The sequence below is a fragment of the Oryctolagus cuniculus genome, chromosome 14 (genome assembly GCF_964237555.1).
Source record: "Oryctolagus cuniculus chromosome 14, mOryCun1.1, whole genome shotgun sequence".
In the NCBI taxonomy this organism is placed as follows: Eukaryota; Metazoa; Chordata; class Mammalia; order Lagomorpha; family Leporidae; genus Oryctolagus; species Oryctolagus cuniculus.
In genome coordinates this window covers 2,987,775-3,004,694 of record NC_091445.1, presented here as the reverse complement: position 1 = coordinate 3,004,694, position 16,920 = coordinate 2,987,775, and the positions used below count along the sequence as shown (strand labels likewise).

At 52.7% G+C, this 16,920-nt stretch overlaps 1 long non-coding RNA gene across 1 annotated transcript; it reads right to left on the bottom strand.

Moving 5' to 3' along the window:
* Positions 1-4,694: 4,694 nt before the first annotated feature.
* Positions 4,695-16,392, bottom strand: LOC127492797 (uncharacterized). Its single transcript, XR_011381838.1, has 2 exons — positions 11,079-16,392; positions 4,695-7,587 (listed from the first exon to the last, which is right to left on the bottom strand). It is a non-coding gene; the product is annotated as an uncharacterized lncRNA (long non-coding RNA).
* Positions 16,393-16,920: the final 528 nt, after the last annotated feature.

Below are 16,920 nucleotides of genomic sequence, written 5' to 3'. Positions count from 1 at the left end.
GAAAAAAACATTTTTTTTTTTTTTTTTGACAGGCAGAGTGGACAGTGAGAGAGAGACAGAGAGAGAAAGGTCTTCCTTTGCCGTTGGTTCACCCTCCAATGGCCGCCGCTGCAGCCGGCGCACCGCGCTGATCCTGGCAGGAGCCAGGAGCCAGGTGCTTTTCCTGGTCTCCCATGGGGTGCAGGGCCCAAGCACCTGGGCCATCCTCCACTGCACTCCCTGGCCATAGCAGAGAGCTGGCCTGGAAGAGGGGCAACCGGGACAGAATCCGGCGCCCCGACCGGGACTAGAACCCGGTGTGCCGGCGCCGCAAGGTGGAGGATTAGCCTATTGAGCCACGGCGCCGGCTTAGAAAAAAACATTTTAAAAACAACTGAACACCTAGAGAAGCAGGTACCCCTGTGTGTCTTCCAGCTCAGGCTGGATGAAGCATGGAGTCAGCCAGGAGTGTGATGAGCCAGAGGCGTGTGGCAGTGTAAGGAACTGGGGGCGCAGAGGCCTGTTTGCGCGGTTCTCCTGGGCGTCTCTGTCTTTCAGGATGCGGATGTGCCTTCCCTCTGGGGCTAGGAAGGGAGGCACCCTGGGTGAAGGGTCCCTGACCTGCTCTGGGGGAAGCGCATGGAGAAGGTCCTGGGAGTCCCCCTGCTTCTGCTGCTTTCCAGATGCCACGGAGCCGTGTTTGGGGGTACGGTGTCCTGCACCCTGTCAGTTCTCTGTGTGCACTTGGACAGGCATACGGTATACAAAAAGCTTCCCAAACAGTATCCTGCCTGCTACTCCTGCTTAACAAGGAGAAGAGATGAGCCTGACGTTTCATTAGCTCATGAAGAAGCAGACACTGGGCTGGATGTGTTGTGCATCCTATGATTAATCTTCACAAAAAGCCTTCTGAGGTCACTGTTTTCATACCCGTGTTATAGTCAGCACGCTCACGAAGTTTCTAAGTTGCTGAGCTGGGATTAGAACCAGGGCCGTGTGAGTCCTCAGTAGAGGATCCCCCCAGCCCCGGTGCCTTCGCTCCCTGGCACCCCGGGCATCTGGGGCCTTCCCTGGAGAAGCGAGTCTGCCTGAACAGGATCGTCACTGTTAGGACGGAGACCCAGAGGAACAGACACACGGAGGTCAGTGTATGGGACAAGAGAATAGGCGTTCCCACGCCGCGGGACTTGCCTTGAGTGCGCACGTGCACTGCGGAGCCCTCGCGGGAATACCGCTGTTGGGGCACCCTGGGCCCACGCGACTCTCGTGCTCTTTGGGGGGAAGATCTTGCAGAACTGTGGCCACCAGCATGCACTTTGCCAAACACGGCTCTAGACACACCTTCCGTTACTCGCACTGCTTTATAAACATGGTACACCCCACAGAGCGCGATACCTTTCACGACAGTGGCCAGTTCAAAAAAAAACTTACCAGGTATAATTTTAGTTCCATTAGAACAAAATGTTCTTTCAACACACTGATCACTGAGACATTCTTTAGCAGGTTTTTTTTACTTAGTTCCAGAACTCTCCATACAAAGCCATTTGGTCTCTAATCTGATATTGGGGGGAAAAATACACGTATCATCACTAGCCCCTAATATTTTTTGAGCACCAATATTTTAAGGAAAATACCTTAAACAAATCTAAGTATTTTAAAAGTCAAATTTTTAGCGGAAAACGAGGCTGAGGATTGATTTTAAAAATACTGAGTCAGGTTTTTGTGGCCTGAAGCCAGAAATTCTGTCCTTTGTTTTAACTCTGAACAAAGTTGCAAGATGTTATCACTCAAATTCCCACTGGTTTCAAGGCAGTGTGTTTGGGTTTCATACTGACCTGTCTACGAGGATAGATTCAATGTCAGAGCCAAGGTTCCCGACACAGGTGCTATTTTCCCATACTCCTTCCTTGCCATGTATTTGAATCCTCAAAGGTTGAAATCAAACCCCAGTTTGAGACATTTGAAAAATTAATGGCCCAGAATTGCACCTTAGAAATTCAGAATTTCAAAAAATTTATTTGAGAGGCAAAGAGAGGGAGACACAGGCACGCACGCGTGCACACACACACACATACACACACACGATGGAGGGGGAGAGCGAGCGCTCCCACACACTGGTTCACTCCCCAAATGCCTGCAACAGCTAGGACCAGGCTGGGGTTGAGCTGAGGCCCAAACTGGGAGCAGGGAAGTTCATCCAGGTCTCCCACGTCGGGGGCAGGAACCCAACTCCTTGAGCCATCGGCACTTCCTCTCAGGGTCTGCATTAGCAGGAAGCTGGAGTCAGGAGCCAGCACCTGACACTCACCCCAAACACTCTGATACCACCCACCGGGCAAAATCCCTGTTCCGGAAGTTCACACAAGTTTTTAGTATTAAAGTTTGAAGAAAGAACCATAGACTTCCATTTCCAAACCCATCAAACCAGAATTAAACTGCAATGCAGCTGCTGATAAAAAAGCCGCCTCCGATGAAGCCAAGGACTCCGTTCCCAGGAGGGGCCTCGTTCTCCATTTTACCCGTTTACAGCTTCTCCGCTCCCCTGAGCCCGTTTAGGAACTCACTGAAGTTGCTTGCCAGCAATCTGACTTTTATGTGAAGCATAGGAAAGTGTCAGGTTGAAGCTGAGAACACTCACCCCTGCTCCAGAGGCCCAGCTGTGGAGAGACCTGTCCCAGATGCTCTGGGGCCCAGCTCCGTTAACTCTGAGAACTCGAGTGGGGAAGTGACGGCTCCGAGATTGCAGATCCAACACTGGACAGATGGAGAGACACAGGCTGAGTGAATGACAGAGCCAGGGTGGGTCACAGGGGCTGATGGATGACCGTGGGGTCTATTTTCTGGGAAGAGGGCACCATTCTCTCTTTCCTTCCACATCATGACACTCATAACTCAGATTATGTGAAATTTTCGTCTTTTTTCCTCTTGCCTGTTTTCCTCCAGAATCCGGAAATTCTTGTGAACTGTTTTTCTTTTCAGGGGCCAATCACTGTTTTGTGTGGACGCACTAGGCCTTTGACCCCCCTGGCCGGCAGGCAGGATTGGAAGCCTTGGCAGCCTCACCAAAGCTCGGTGGCCCTGTCAGCTGTGAGAAGGCCGCTCCCGGAGTCAGAGCAGAGCACCCTGATGGAGCTGAGCTTGATTTTATGGAGCCAAAGCCTACCAGGCTCTCTTGGGAAAATGCAGCCAGGTTCCTGGCCTTACTGGTAAGGAAGGAAGGTCATGCCCTAGGAGGCCCAGAAACTGTTTGGTATCTGGGGGACCTCAAGAAGAGAGGGCTTTGGGGCTGGTGCTGTGGCACAGCGGGTAAGGTCTCTACCCGCATTTCTGGCATCCCATATGGTTGCCGGTTCGAGTCCCAGCTGCTCCACTTCCAATCCAGCTCTCTGCTGGGAAAGCAGTAGAAGATGGCCCAAGTCCTTGGGGCCCTGCACCCATGTGGGAGATCCAGAAGAAGCTCCTGGCTCCTGGCTTCAGATTGGCACAGCTCCGGCTGTTGCAGCCAACTGGGGAGTGAACCATCGGATGGAAGACCTCTTTCTCTCTCTCTCTCTCTCTGCCTCTTTTTCTCTCTCTGTAACTCTGACTTTCAAATAAATAAATAAGTCTTTAAAAAATAAAAAATAATTAGCTGTTCCACAACACCAGCACCTATAATAATAATAATAACAATGGCCGGCGCCGCGGCTCACTAGGATAATCCTCCGCCTTGCGGTGCCAGCACGCCGGGTTCTAGTCCCGGTCAGGACGCCGGATTCTGTCCCGGTTGCCCCTCTTCCAGGCCAGCTCTCTGCTGTGGCCAGGGAGTGCAGTGGAGGATGGCCCAAGTGCTTGGGCCCTGCACCCCATGGGAGACCAGGAGAAGCACCTGGCTCCTGGCTTCGGATCAGCGCGGTGCGCCGGCTGGAGCGCGCTGGCCGCGGCGGCCATTGGAGGGTAAATCAACGGTAAAAGGAAGACCTTTCTCTCTGTCTCTCTCTCTCTCTCTCTCACTGTCCACTCTGCCTGTCAAAAAATAATAATAATAATAACAACAATAATTAAAAAAAAAAAAAAAAGAAGAGAGGGCTTTGCCCAAATCTGAAGTCCCACAGGAGAAGTCAGGAGACGAATTCTTGGCTTTGCTTCTAGACGTCTCCCGTCAGGCTCCTTACAAACCCCGCAGCAAAGCCGAGTGGGAAAAGCCCGCAGCAGCAGATTTTCACGCCACACGGTGTTCCCGGCGGCTCCCATGTCCACACCGGTCAGTTGCCTACAATTCACAGAGGCACGATGCACCCAAAGGCTGTGAACAGGGCTGGACCCTGCCAACCTGATCCCCTAGTGCCACGGTCCCTTCGCCACTCACCATTCGCGTTGATCCTTTCAAATCAAATCTCTCAGGGGGGACACGGGGCCCAGCGGCTGATACGGCTGCTTCCCCTGTTAGACTACCTGAGCTCAGTTCCGAGCCCGGCGCTGGACCCCGGCTTCCGACTAACGCAGACCCTGGGGAGCAGTGGTGACGGCTCAAGACGCTGGGCTCCCGCACCCAGGTGCCACACCTGGCCTGCGTCCCAACTCTGAGCTCCCAGCATCAGCCTCAGCCTAGCCCTGGCTCTCAGGGGCACCCGGGGAGCGACCCATTGGAGGGAAGCCTCTTTCTCTGTCTCTGCCTCAAAAATAAATTGAGTGCTTTTTAAAAAAGAATAAAATCTCTCTTTACCTAAATAGGATTTTTTGACACACATGCTTATTTTATTCCCTAAAAGTGCTGAATTATATAGGAACAGGTAGCTTTGTAGTGAAAGTATTTAAATATTAAAGAATGAAAAGTCTCAAAGACTTGCTTATGATGATAATGTTAAAGGTGTACCAAAAATTAGTAGTATAACAGAAGCCCATTGTAATATTCAAACATCTTTTTAAAAAAAGTTTTATTGGGGCCAGTGCTGTGGCGCAGTGGGTTAACACCCTGGCCTGAGGCGCCGGCATCCCATTAGGTGCTGATTTTAGTCCTGGCTGCTCCACTTCCAGTCCAGCTCTCTGCTATGGCCTGGGAAAGCAGTACAAGATAGCCCAACTTCTTGGGCTCCTGCACCCGCGCCAGAGACCCGGAAGAAGCTCCTGTTTCCTGGCTTCAGTTTGGCACAGCTCCGGCTAATGCGGTCAACTGGGGAGTGAACCATCGGATGGGAGACCCCTCGCTCTCTCTCTCTCTGCCTCTCCTCTCTCTGTGTAACTCTGACTTTCAAATAAAAATAAATAAATCTTTTAAAAAAAGTTTTATTATTTTATTTACTTGAAAGGCAGAGTGTCAGAGACAGGGAGAGACAAAGAGAGGGAGAGGTCTGCCATCCATGGGTTCACTCCCCAAATGACTGAAAAGGCCAGGGCTGGGCCAAGCTGGAGCCAGGAGCCAGGAGCTTCATCAGGGTCTCCCACATGCCTGCAGGGGTCCAAACATTCAAGTTGTCCTCGGCTGCTTTTCCGGGCCTGTTAACAGGGAGCCGGATCAGAAGTGGAGCAGCTAGGACTCGAACTGCAGGCCACATGGGATGCTGGTGCCACAGGTAAAGGTTTAACCCTCTGTGCCACCGTGTCGGCCCCTTCTCCATGGGACCGTTTTGAAGTATCCCCAGGACTTACGGACCAAGATGGAAGTTCTAGTGTGAGTATAAATACTGACGTTTTTCAACACTAGAGTTAACTCATTTTCTAAAAAGTGTAGTCTATTTTTTTTTTTTTTTTTTTTGGACAGGCAGAGTGGACAGTGAGAGAGAGAGAGAGACAGAGAGAAAGGTCTTCCTTTTTGCCGTTGGTTCACCCTCCAATGGCTGCCGTGGCTGGCTTGCTGCTGCCGGCACACCGTGCTGATCCGAAGCCAGGAGCCAGGTGCTTCTCCTGGTCTCCCATGGGGTGCAGGGCCCAAGTACTTGGGCCATCCTCCACTGCACTCCCTGGCCACAGCAGAGAGCTGGCCTGGAAGAGGGGCAACTGGGACAGAATCCAGCGCCCCAACTGGGACTAGAAACCGGTGTGCCAGTGCCGCAGGCAGAGGATTAGCCTAGTGAGCCGTGGCGCCGGCCCAAAAGTATCGTCTAGATACATTAGTTTCTTAAAAACTCAGTTCAAAACTGTTCTGTGTGATGCCAAGTAAACACCTGTCGTTATTCATTTGTTGAGGCTCACTGAGGGCAGAGCACACCGAAGGTGGCCTCGAGCGGTGGCCGGGGCTACGCGGAGATGCTGCTCCCTGGCTGGGAACCAGCAGGCAGGTTGTCCCTGTGGGAGGCGGGGGTGTCAGGTCGGGGGTGGGGGCCTCTGCATTTCTGCTCGGTTTTGCTCTGAACCTAAAACTGGATTAGAAATAAAATCTATTAATTAAAAAATAAGTGAACAAAACTGGAACCTAAACAATTACATTCATTCTTCTCATTCACACAACAAACTGATTTTATACTGTTCTATAAAAAGGATGTGATGAAATGGAAAACTTCTGAACTGAGTGCTAAATAATTTTTGCTCAGTCGAAATGACATGGGCAAGGCAGGGAGGCGTGAGGAGCTGAGGGTGGCCAACACCCCAGCCGCGGGTGCCACCCCAATCCCAGCACCCTCCCTGCTGATTCACCCACCCCGCATTCTGCAGCTAAGCCTCACCCTACAGCAGGCACCAGGGGCCAGGACACCTTCCTGGAGACAACCACACAGCCCCACCCCAATACTGTCTCCTTCGGATCCTCAGTCAGGCCCTGCCCCAGCCTCGGTGGGGGGCACTCACATGTGAGTGTGTACTGTGAAATCCTGCTTTTCTGTTCACTTCTACCCACGTCTCCCGGTTGCCTTCTTACATGCACGAAGACCAGGAGCAGGACGTAGTCTAGGGGGTCTCTCTGAACCTAGCCAGCATTCTCAAACCCCACGGCACAACCACATGTGTGAAGAAAGCCTTGGGCTGGTGCTGTGGCATGGTGGTTAAAGCCACCACCTGCAAACAGGTATCCCATATGAGTGCCAGTTCATGCCCCAGCTACTCTACTTCCCATCCAGCTCCCTGTTGATTGCCTGGGAAAGCAGCGAAAGATGGCCAAGTATGGGGCCCCTGCACCCATGTGGGAGACCTGAGTGAAGTTCCCAGCTCCAGGCTCTGGCCTGGCCCAGCCATCTGAGGGGTGAATCAGAAGATGGAAGATCTTTTTCTCTCTCTCTCTGTCTCTTCCTCTCTCTCTGTAACTCTGAGTTTCAAATAAATAATTCTAAAAATAAAAAGCCTAATTTAAACTTGATACTATCAACAATATCCCCTTAGAAAAGCAGTTTATATAACTGTTAAATAAATAAAACTAATAGGGGGCCAGTGTTTCAGACTAAGCTCTTGCATGGGACCCAACGGATCACATGAAAAATCAAAATGGAGTCACTCATGCTAATGTTGCCGTAAACAGGCAGGAGCTAAGCTGTTTATCTGAGCTTCTGAGAAGTCAGGATGAGAGAGGAAGTGGCCCAGTTTCCCACATGGGAGATGCAGACGGAGCTCCTGGCTCCTGACTTCGGCCTGGCCCAGCTCCAGCTGTCTTGGCCATTTGGGGAGTGAACCAGCGACTGGAGGGTCTCTCTGTCACTCTGCCTGTTGGGTAGATGAAAACAAATAAACATGAAAAATAATTTCACCATACTTTCATTATCAGTCTCTAGGTGCTCTGTGTGAGATCTAATTGCAGATTTTCCAAAGCCTGGGCCATCAGCACTCCAGCATGTGCCTGGCCACGGCAAGGCGCTCATCTGCTGCCCATGGATCGCACCGGGCAGGACTAAGGTGCCTGAGGTGACCTGCTCTGAGTGCAGGTGCACTGTTTGGAAAGAACCGAAAAACCGTAATAAAAACTTGACCATGCAATGGCAAGTCTGAAGTGCCACTGATATAATACTTGTCTCTAAAAAAAAATTTATTTAAAAAAAAAGATTTATTCATTTATCTGAGAGGCAGAGTTACAGACAGAGAGAGGGAGAGACAGAGGTCTTCTATCTGCTGGTTCACTCCCCAAATGGCTACAACGGCTAGAGCTGGGCTGGTCTGAAGCCAGGAGCCCGGAGCTTCCTCTTGGTCTCCCACGTGGGTGCAGCGGCCCATCCTCCACTGCTCCCCAGGCCACTGCAGAGAGCTGGACTGGAAGAGGAGCAGCTGGCACTCGAATTGGTGCCCATATGGGACGCCCATGCTGCAGCTGGAGGCCCAACCTCCTATGCCACAGCACTGGCCCCGCTAAAAACAAAACAAAACAAACAAAACGTAAGCGATAAGCAATTGTTGCAAACCAGTGAAGAAAAAGTGCATGCTCCTGACTCAATCTTGTAAGTGCTCATGGGAGCAGTGCCCACTGACAGGGACCCTCCTGAGGTGTGTTCCAAACGCCTTCTCAGAGGACACCAGTGGGGCCCCTCTATTCGAGAAACGTACTCAGAGACGCCTTGAATGGCTGGCCTCTCTGCAAAGACAAAGCCACTACAACTTGGAGGTCTTTGCTGGCTTTTTGGGTGATTCTAGACTCGGGCAACACTTCATTCCGTGAGCCAGGTGGGGGTTCTCAGAGCTGGCGTTCACCATCATTTTACAGTCAGCTTCGTGGACCAGCGAGTGCTGGACGGCTGGCCCTGGGTGCACTGGCCCCCGCGACACCGGTATTCCTGCCTCTCTGCGTGGTAGATCTGGAATGAGGGCTGATGGTGATAAAAGGAAAATTCTGAGACATCCCAGAAGTAGTTACAAAGCCCAGAGACAGGAAGAGATAAGGAAGTCGGGCAGTACACAGCTGTGGGGGAACCCACCCAAGCCTGTGGGTGTCTGCTGAGCCCTTGACTGAGGCCGGCCAGCAGGGCCACCCGAACGCCCTGTTTACACATGGACTTCCCCGACTCGAGACCCAGCCCACCCCAAGGCGACAGCCTCTCCGCTACGCCCCTCCCCCAGCGCTCCCAGCCTGCAGCCCTCCTGACCCTCTTAGCCACAGCTCGTGAAGGCTTGGGGCGAACCGCAGACGCTCTCCTTCCCACGTTTTCTAGAACCACTCACGAGTCCCCCCAGGCCTGCTGCTTGGACCCAGCACCTGCTCCTTCCTCGGGGGCTCGCAGCTCCACAAAAGCTTTTAATTCAGAGCTCCCTGGGTCTCAGGAGTTTTGGGCTGATCAGATGGTGGCTCAAGCACTTGGGTCCCTGCCACCCACATGGCAGACCCGGATGGAGCTCCTGGCTCCTGGCTTCGCCCTGGCTCAGCCCTGGCTCAGCCCTGGCTCCTTCAGGCTTCTGGGGAGTCAAATGGGGAGTAAAGTGAATGGAAGAGCTTTCTCTGCCTTTCAAATAAAATTAAATCAACAAAAACATAAAAAATTGTACTCGTTAGAGTTTTCCACTTTGGTATACAATCATTATGTTATTATTTATTTCATTAGCATTTTTGTATATACAAAGTACAAAAAATAAAATTTCACTCTGAGTCTGCCCACGGTTTCATTAATTTGATTTCATGATTATTACTGAAAATAGTTTTGTTGTAAAGTGCATTAGAGGTTTAATAGTGAGCAGCTCTAGACAGCAAAGCATACCCTTGATCACGCCGAAAAGTTAGCACTAAGTCCCTGTTGTCACCGACATCTAACTAAAAGGGACTTTTCAGAGTTTACAGAACCTGGTCAGGTTGAGGAGGGGGACATTTGACACGTCTACTTTACTCCCCTAGAAAACAGATCAGAACTGGAGAGGAGGCACAGAACAACTGCAGGTTAACAGTCTGATGATAGTGACAACGAAACCACAACAGCGCCGCCTTTGCAGAGGCCTTGCTAACCGGCCTGGTGGAAAATAGTTCCTGCAGAATTTTACAGCCTCCTTCCACCCACACATAAAGCACTGCGCCTAACAGCAGGGCATGATTCCGGGGCCGGGGGCAGGGGCTTTATGAGTCGGCAGGAGGTGGGGACTCTGGGCTGCAGTCCCGGGGCCGGCCCTGATACCCACAGACTGCTGGCAGCAAGGCAGCCATTCTAGGAGCTACCAAACGAGGCCACTGGTTTACAGGAGGCCACTGGTGTGGGCTGAGCTCCTGCACTGGGCTCACGACACCAAACCAAAATGGAGGCACGCTTGCTGGAGCTCCAGGCTCCAAAGCCGGTTGTTTATATGCCTTTCAGAGAAATCAGGACAGAGGAAGGGGGAGGGAGGGAGAGAGAGAGACAGAGACAGAGAGAGAGAGAGAGAGAGAGAATAGCAACAGGCAGAGCCGGCTGGCGCGGTCAGGAAGCCCTCTCAGCCTTCACTCCACCGGCGCGGTGACTCTGAAGTGACCGGGCTGCCTTTTGTTCTCCTTCCTGGTTTCCTCAGCCCTTCCCTGTCCCCAAGGCCACCTCCTCGGTCAGCTCCTGGGAACAGGCATCCTGTTTTAGAAAAAGAGGCGCCGCCCGTTCTGAAGTGGCATGTAAAAGCCAGTTGGGATCCGCAAGGTTGCTGCGATTTTGTTTTTGGCAGAGGGAAGGATGTTTCCTTTCTAGTGCTGCCTCAAGAGTCCCGAAGGTTCCCGACAAATGGAAAAGGTGTTCTGTTCCTTCCTCGGCCCTTGAGTGGGAGGAGGAGCCGTGGGGCTTTGTGTCACATTCGGCCCACCTGCTCCTTTCCCGTGCCAGGGGAGGGGCCCGTGCCTGCCACCTGGGCAGGTTTTCTTCTTGGCAGAGTCGTTCCCTATCCTAGCGCCTCGGGGCCTTAGCCTGACAGTCGGGACTAGTGGGATTCCCTCCCCATCACTGGCACCCTGTGCCTCCCCCTCCCCAACCTACCAACCAGCCTCTAAGGGAACTACAGCAAAGGCACTGCCCAGGTCTGTCTCACGAGCATCCTCCATCACTCCACTGCACCTGCAGAAGCAGACCTGGGGGAGAGAGGACTCACAGAGCCTCATCCAACTCTCAGGTGGGCACGGCCAAGGCTGGGTTTCATCCAGGCCCTGGGAGCCTGGAGAACAGCCATGGTCGAAGAAATCCCCTCTTTGTGCTGCTGCTGTGGGTTTACGGCACAGAGCCAGGCATCTCCCCACGGCTCAGATAAGACTCACAGGTGCTCCTCCTGCTCACCTGGGATGAGGCCAGACTCCTCTTCTGCGTCCAGCTGGCTTGCTGTCCTGCTGAGTCCATAGAACCTCGGCTGGAACAGAGTACGTGTGAACCACACCTAGGCAGGAGTCTCCTTCCCTGGACCCCAGAGCCAGCCCACGACCCCCTCAACAGCTGCTGAGGCAGGCTGGTTCTAGGCAGGTAGGCAGAGCAGAGGTAGCAATCCAGGGCCCCAGGAGGGAGTAGCAACCGACAGTGGAGGAACAGGGAGTCCAGGGCATGAGCAGCCCACAGCCCAGCCGGAGAGGGAGGCCACGTGGCTTTCAGAGGGAAGCGGCGCAGAGGCCCAGCACAGCGCTCTGGCTGTGGCCCGCGAGTGACGTCAGCAGGTCCAACTTCACCCGTGGGAAGTCGGGAAGGTTGTGCAGGACAGCTGGCAGCAAGGCTGCTTGCGGAGAGGGGGATCAGGGAGACGAGAGTGAGGCAGACACAATTTCAGAAACAAATTTATTTACTTGAAAGCCATAGTGACAGAGTGAGAGAGACAGAGACAAAGAGAGACAGAGGTCTTCCATCCACTGCTTCACTCCCCAGATGGCCACAACACTTCAGGCTGCGTCAGGCTGAAGCCAGAAGCCTGAAACTCCATCTGGGTCTCCCACATTAGTGGGAGGGTCCCAAGCAATTGGGCCATCTTCCCCAGCTTTCCCAGGCCAGAATCAGGGAGCTGGCTGGGCAGGGGAGTGGCTGGGACCTGAGCCGGCACCCATGTGTGAGGGTGGCATGGCAAGCGGAAGCCTAACCCACTGCACCACAACACCAGCCCCAGAAACACCTTCACTACATTGTTTGGTATTTTTTTTTTTTTTTTTTTTTGCTTTCTGCTTATTTAGCAATTAATGTAAACAAGCGAACCGACAAGGAGATGGATCCACATCATCCAAGTGTGGAAGAGAGCATGACTGACAGCACGTTGCACCTGTAAGAGCAAACACACGGGAGCTGGCATCGTAATGGGGCAGGGTAAGCTACCACCCGCAGTACTGGTTTGAGTCCTGGCTGTCCCCTTCTGATCCAGCTCCCTGCCGATGCACCTGAGAAAGCAGTGGAAGATGGCCCAAGTGCCTGAGCCCTTGCACCCACACAGCAGAAGGGGATGGAGTTCTTGGCTCCTGGCTTTGGCCTGGTCCAGCCCTGGCCATTGTGGCCACTTGGGAAGTGAAACAGTGGCTGGAAGATCTCTCTCTGTCTCTCCCCCTCTCTCTCTGTAACTCTGCTTTTCAAATAAATATGTAAGTCTTAAAAAAAAAAAAAAAAAGAAAAACAACAACAATAAAACAACCACTCCCATCCCCAAAAGGAAGGTGGGCAGGGGGAGAAAGAAGGGAATCTGATTGACAGTGCCCCGCAGCAGAGTGTGTGGACAGACGGTGGAGATGCACCCCTGCACCCGGTCTCTACGTGCAGGAGAAGAGCCATCTTTTGTGCTTTGTGCTTTAATAGCCAGTCAATCGAGCAGGACTAATGACTGTGAGGATACTCTCTGAAATCTAATCAAGTTTTGGTTTTTGTGGGTGGAATTCTGATGGGGGCTAGGCTTGTGAGGCCTTGGGTTGCAACCGGCTTGGCACTAACACAGGGACGCCCCACCGTGAGCAGGTCAGCTCCTCTTTGTCTCATCGCCTGCAGCACTTCCGCTCACTCTCAGGCTAGGGCTGGACTCAGTGTGGGCGGTGCCCTTGCAGAGCCACGGTGACCTCTGTCACTCTCTGGTTTGACATGGCAAGCACGGGGGTGTCTTGTGTGGCTCAGGACAGGTGTGACCTGGCACAAAGCAGTTTGAGCACAGCCTGGGGTGAGCGGAGCTGGAGATGCTGGGGGCCGCTCTCAGACTGAGTTGGAGGGTAGCCCACAGGGGGAATGCCACCTCCTGCAGACCAGGCTGCACTGCTCACTCACTGGGCCAGCCTCACAGCAGACATCCTTACCTCTTGCAAAAAAGATTTTTATTCATTATTTATTTGAAAGACAGGATGACACAGAGAGGGGAAGAGGGGAAAGAGAGATACATAGAGAGAAAGAGCTTCCATCAACTAGTTCTCATCCCATATGCGACAAAAAGTGGGGCTGGGCCAGGCTGAAGCCGGGATCCAGGAACTCCATCCAGGTTTCCCATGTACATGGCAGGTTCTCGGACCATCCTCTGCTGCCTCCTCAGGTGCATTAGCAGGGAGCTGGATTGGAAGAGGAGCAGCTGGGACTCGAACCGGTGCCCATATGGGATGCCAACGTCACAGGTGGCGGCTTTACCCGCTATGCCACAGTGCTGGCTCCAGATCCCTAATTCAACACCTTTGGACAACCTCCCCTACCACTTTTTTTTTTTTCAGTTTGGAAGACAGAGACAGAGGTGTGGGGACAAGGAGAGGTCTTTCATCTGCTGTTTCACTCCCCTGCAGCTTGCGGCTGGACAAAGCCAGGAGCCTAGCACTCAGTCTGGTTCTCCCACCCAGTGGCAGAGATCCGAGTGCTTGAGCCATCACTTGCTGCCATCCAGGGCGCACATTAGCTGGATCAGAAGCAGAGGTGAGACTCAAACCTAGGCACTCTCACAGTGTCTCAGCCACCGAGCTACACGGCCACACCTAAACATCCTTCTTTTGATCCCCTTTCAAAATCAAAGGAGCCAAGAAAAGGTGGTGAGATCAAACGACAACCCCAGGAGTTACCAAGCAGGGCTGTCCTCTATCTGCCTTATTCCTTAATTGATGCTTCCTTAATGGGAGGCCGCGTTCTGACGACTGCCACGCCATCCCTTCAGCCAGTGCTAATGGCACAGGTGTGCCTCTGTGTGCTTCTGACGCAGCTTTAATAACACACAGCCCAGGAGGGCTCCGTGGGCCTCCTCCCCCAAGCCCCCAGCTCCTGACATGCTTGCGTGTCTGCGTCCGCCACAGTTGAAGGAACCGCGTACGGCAGGTCAGGCTGTGCAGGAGCCTGGCTGTAGCTCGTGCGGTGGATTCTCTCTGGCAGGCACCTCCGGAGATGATGCTGTGCAGAACCACGCGTCCCACTGGAGCGGCACAGAACTCTCGCTCTGGCTGGGCGGCCGTGCTGAGGGTACCTGCTCTGACAGTGTTCCAGGACAGGCCACGCGCACCAGGTGCTGCCCGGGCACGGCTGCCAGGAAGATGCGCCCCAGGCAGCTTGGCAAATCTTGGCATTTCCTGAGGCTTTGCACCAGGCCCTGGAATGGAAGGGCAGGTGCTTCCTGGGGGGAAACCCTGGCTTTTGCCCAAGTGTTGTGCAGGCCACTTAGCCTCAGAGCACAGAATTTGGGCCGATGCCTCAGAGTGCCTAATCAGACGTCAGCCCTTGCTGCCTACCCACCGGGTTTACAAGAGTTACATGTTTCCTTCAGTCAGCAACATAAAATCCTAGCAGTCCAGATTCTGGCTGAATAGACTGCACGAGGGACTGGCTGTCCCTCGGCTTTTTGGAGTGTGTTAAGGTCCGTGTGTGCATCACGTCATGTCACTCTTAGTCTCTGTGTCGATGTGACGCTGATGTCGCCCTCATTTAGAGAGGGTGAGGACTGTGCTGTGACACTGTCCAGATATTGCTAAAATGTCCTCCACATGCCCTGCCAAAGGGATCACGCGATGGATTTCTTCTAGGGTTTAGCACTGGGGAAAAATCATCCCCTCAAAAACTAGGTTAAGGCTGCGTCTGCGACATCGGCATCCCATGTGGGTACCGGTTCCTGTCCTGAATGCTCCACTTCTTCTTCTTCATTTTTTTAAGATTTTAATTATTTGAGAGGTACAGTTACAGACAGCAAGAGGGAGAGACAGAAAGGTTTCCATCTGTTGGTTCACTCCCCAAATGGCTGCAACAGCTGTAGCTGGGCTGATCCAAACCCAGGAGCCAGGAGCTTCTTCCAGGTCTCCCATGCGGATTCAGGGGCCCAAGGGCTTGGGCCATCTTCTACTGCTGTCCCAGGCCATAGCAGAGAGCTGGATTGGAAGAGGAGCAGCCAGGATTAGAACTGGCGCCCATATGGGATGCTGGTGCCCACAGGCAGATTACCTACTGTGCCACAGTGCCAGCTCCGATGCCCCACTTCTGATCCAGCTACTGCTATTGGACTAGGAAGGCAACGGAAGATGGCCCAAGTCCTTGGGGCCCTGTACCCACATGGGAGACCCCGAAGAAGCTCCTGGCTCCTGGCTTCAGCCTGGTCCAGCTCCAGCTGTTGTGGCCGCTTGGAGAGTGAACTAGCAGATGGAAGACCTCTCTTTGTCTCTCTCTTTGCAACTATGCCTCTCAAATAAATAAATAAAATCTTTTTTAAAAAATTCTTCATTCTGAGTTCAAATAATTACCTATCTGGTCTTCTTTAGTTCTACAAAAGCTTAATCTTTTCCACTTGGCTCTGAAAAGTATGTCTTAGAGATTACAGAATGCATGCAAAGCAGGCTATGGTTCCAAAATAGCAATGGGGAGTCTGGAGGTTTGAAGCAGTATGAAGCTTCCTTGTCTGCGAAAAAATGATGATTTCAGTGTTACAATTTTCAAAATATCTTCTTTGGTTTATTTCTAGGTATCTTTGTTTTTATTGCTATTATAAGAGGTCCTTTTCCTTATTGGATTCTTTGGGTCAGAATACAGGAATGCGGGGCCAGCGCTATGGCCCAGAGGGTAAAGCCATTGCCTGCGACACCTATGGGTACCGGTTCAAGTCCCAGCTGCTCCACTTCTGACCCAGCTCCCTGCTGATGACCTTGGAAGGCAGCAGAGGATGGCCCCAACTGCTTGGGCCCCTGCACCCATGTGGGAGACCCAGAAGAAGCTCCTGGCTCCTGGTTTCAGCCTGGCCTAGCCCCAACTATTGTGGCCATTTGGGGAGTGAACTAGTAGATGGAAGAGCGCGCGCGCGCTCTCTCTCTCTCTCTGTCTCTCCCTCTGTAACTCTACCTTCCAAATAAAGAAGTGTCTTTTTAAAAAAAAGTCAGAATGATATGATGCAAATGGGCAGGGAGTTAGACCTCGAGGAGCTGAATTCTTGCCAACCCTGCACTCCCATCACTTCGCCTGTCAGTGTAAACACCCACCATCCCAGGCGCACCGGGTCTCATCAGGACCAGGAGAGGAGACGTCACGATGACCGCGTGCACGTTAGACTGCAGGCAGAGGTGCCACAGGAGTCTTAGATGGCTTCTCCCACGCTAAGTCCTCCCCCGTTTGTTTACTCAACTAAAGCAATATCTCTCACTTCATGAAAGAGACTGAGAATGGAGGGCAGCCCTATTTTTTGTCCCTAAGGATGACCGGGCTTTCCCTCTTTCCCTCCCTCTCTCCCTCCCCTCTTCCTCCCTCCCTCCCTCTCTCTCCCTCTTTCTCTGTCAACAACCCTGGGACCCGCGTGTGTTGGGTATTCACACGAGGCAGCCCACACTCACCTGTAAATGTGTGTTCACTCTCTAACCTTTTCAAGAAAGCCCGCCCGTACTGTACTTTGCACCCTGTATTTGCCTCTGCTGAGAGATCTTAGACTCTGTGGGGGCAAGAACTGGGGTTGGAAACGGGGGTACCAGGCCCACATCAAAAACGACCACGACAAAACCCCAGAAGACACAGAGTCTTTCACACTCACTCCCAGGTGCTCAGTGCACAGCCCAGAGCCTGTCAGCCAGGAGACTTCTCAGCTAGCATCTGCTAACGATAGAGAGCTTACTACAGCCTCGCTTCTGCCTCAGAGTACCCCCGAGAGCCACTCACACTCAGACCAGGAACCCGCACCCCACCTCTTATGCCTAAATAAGTCCTGAGTCACCCCCTCATCTATAATTGACGTCGCCAC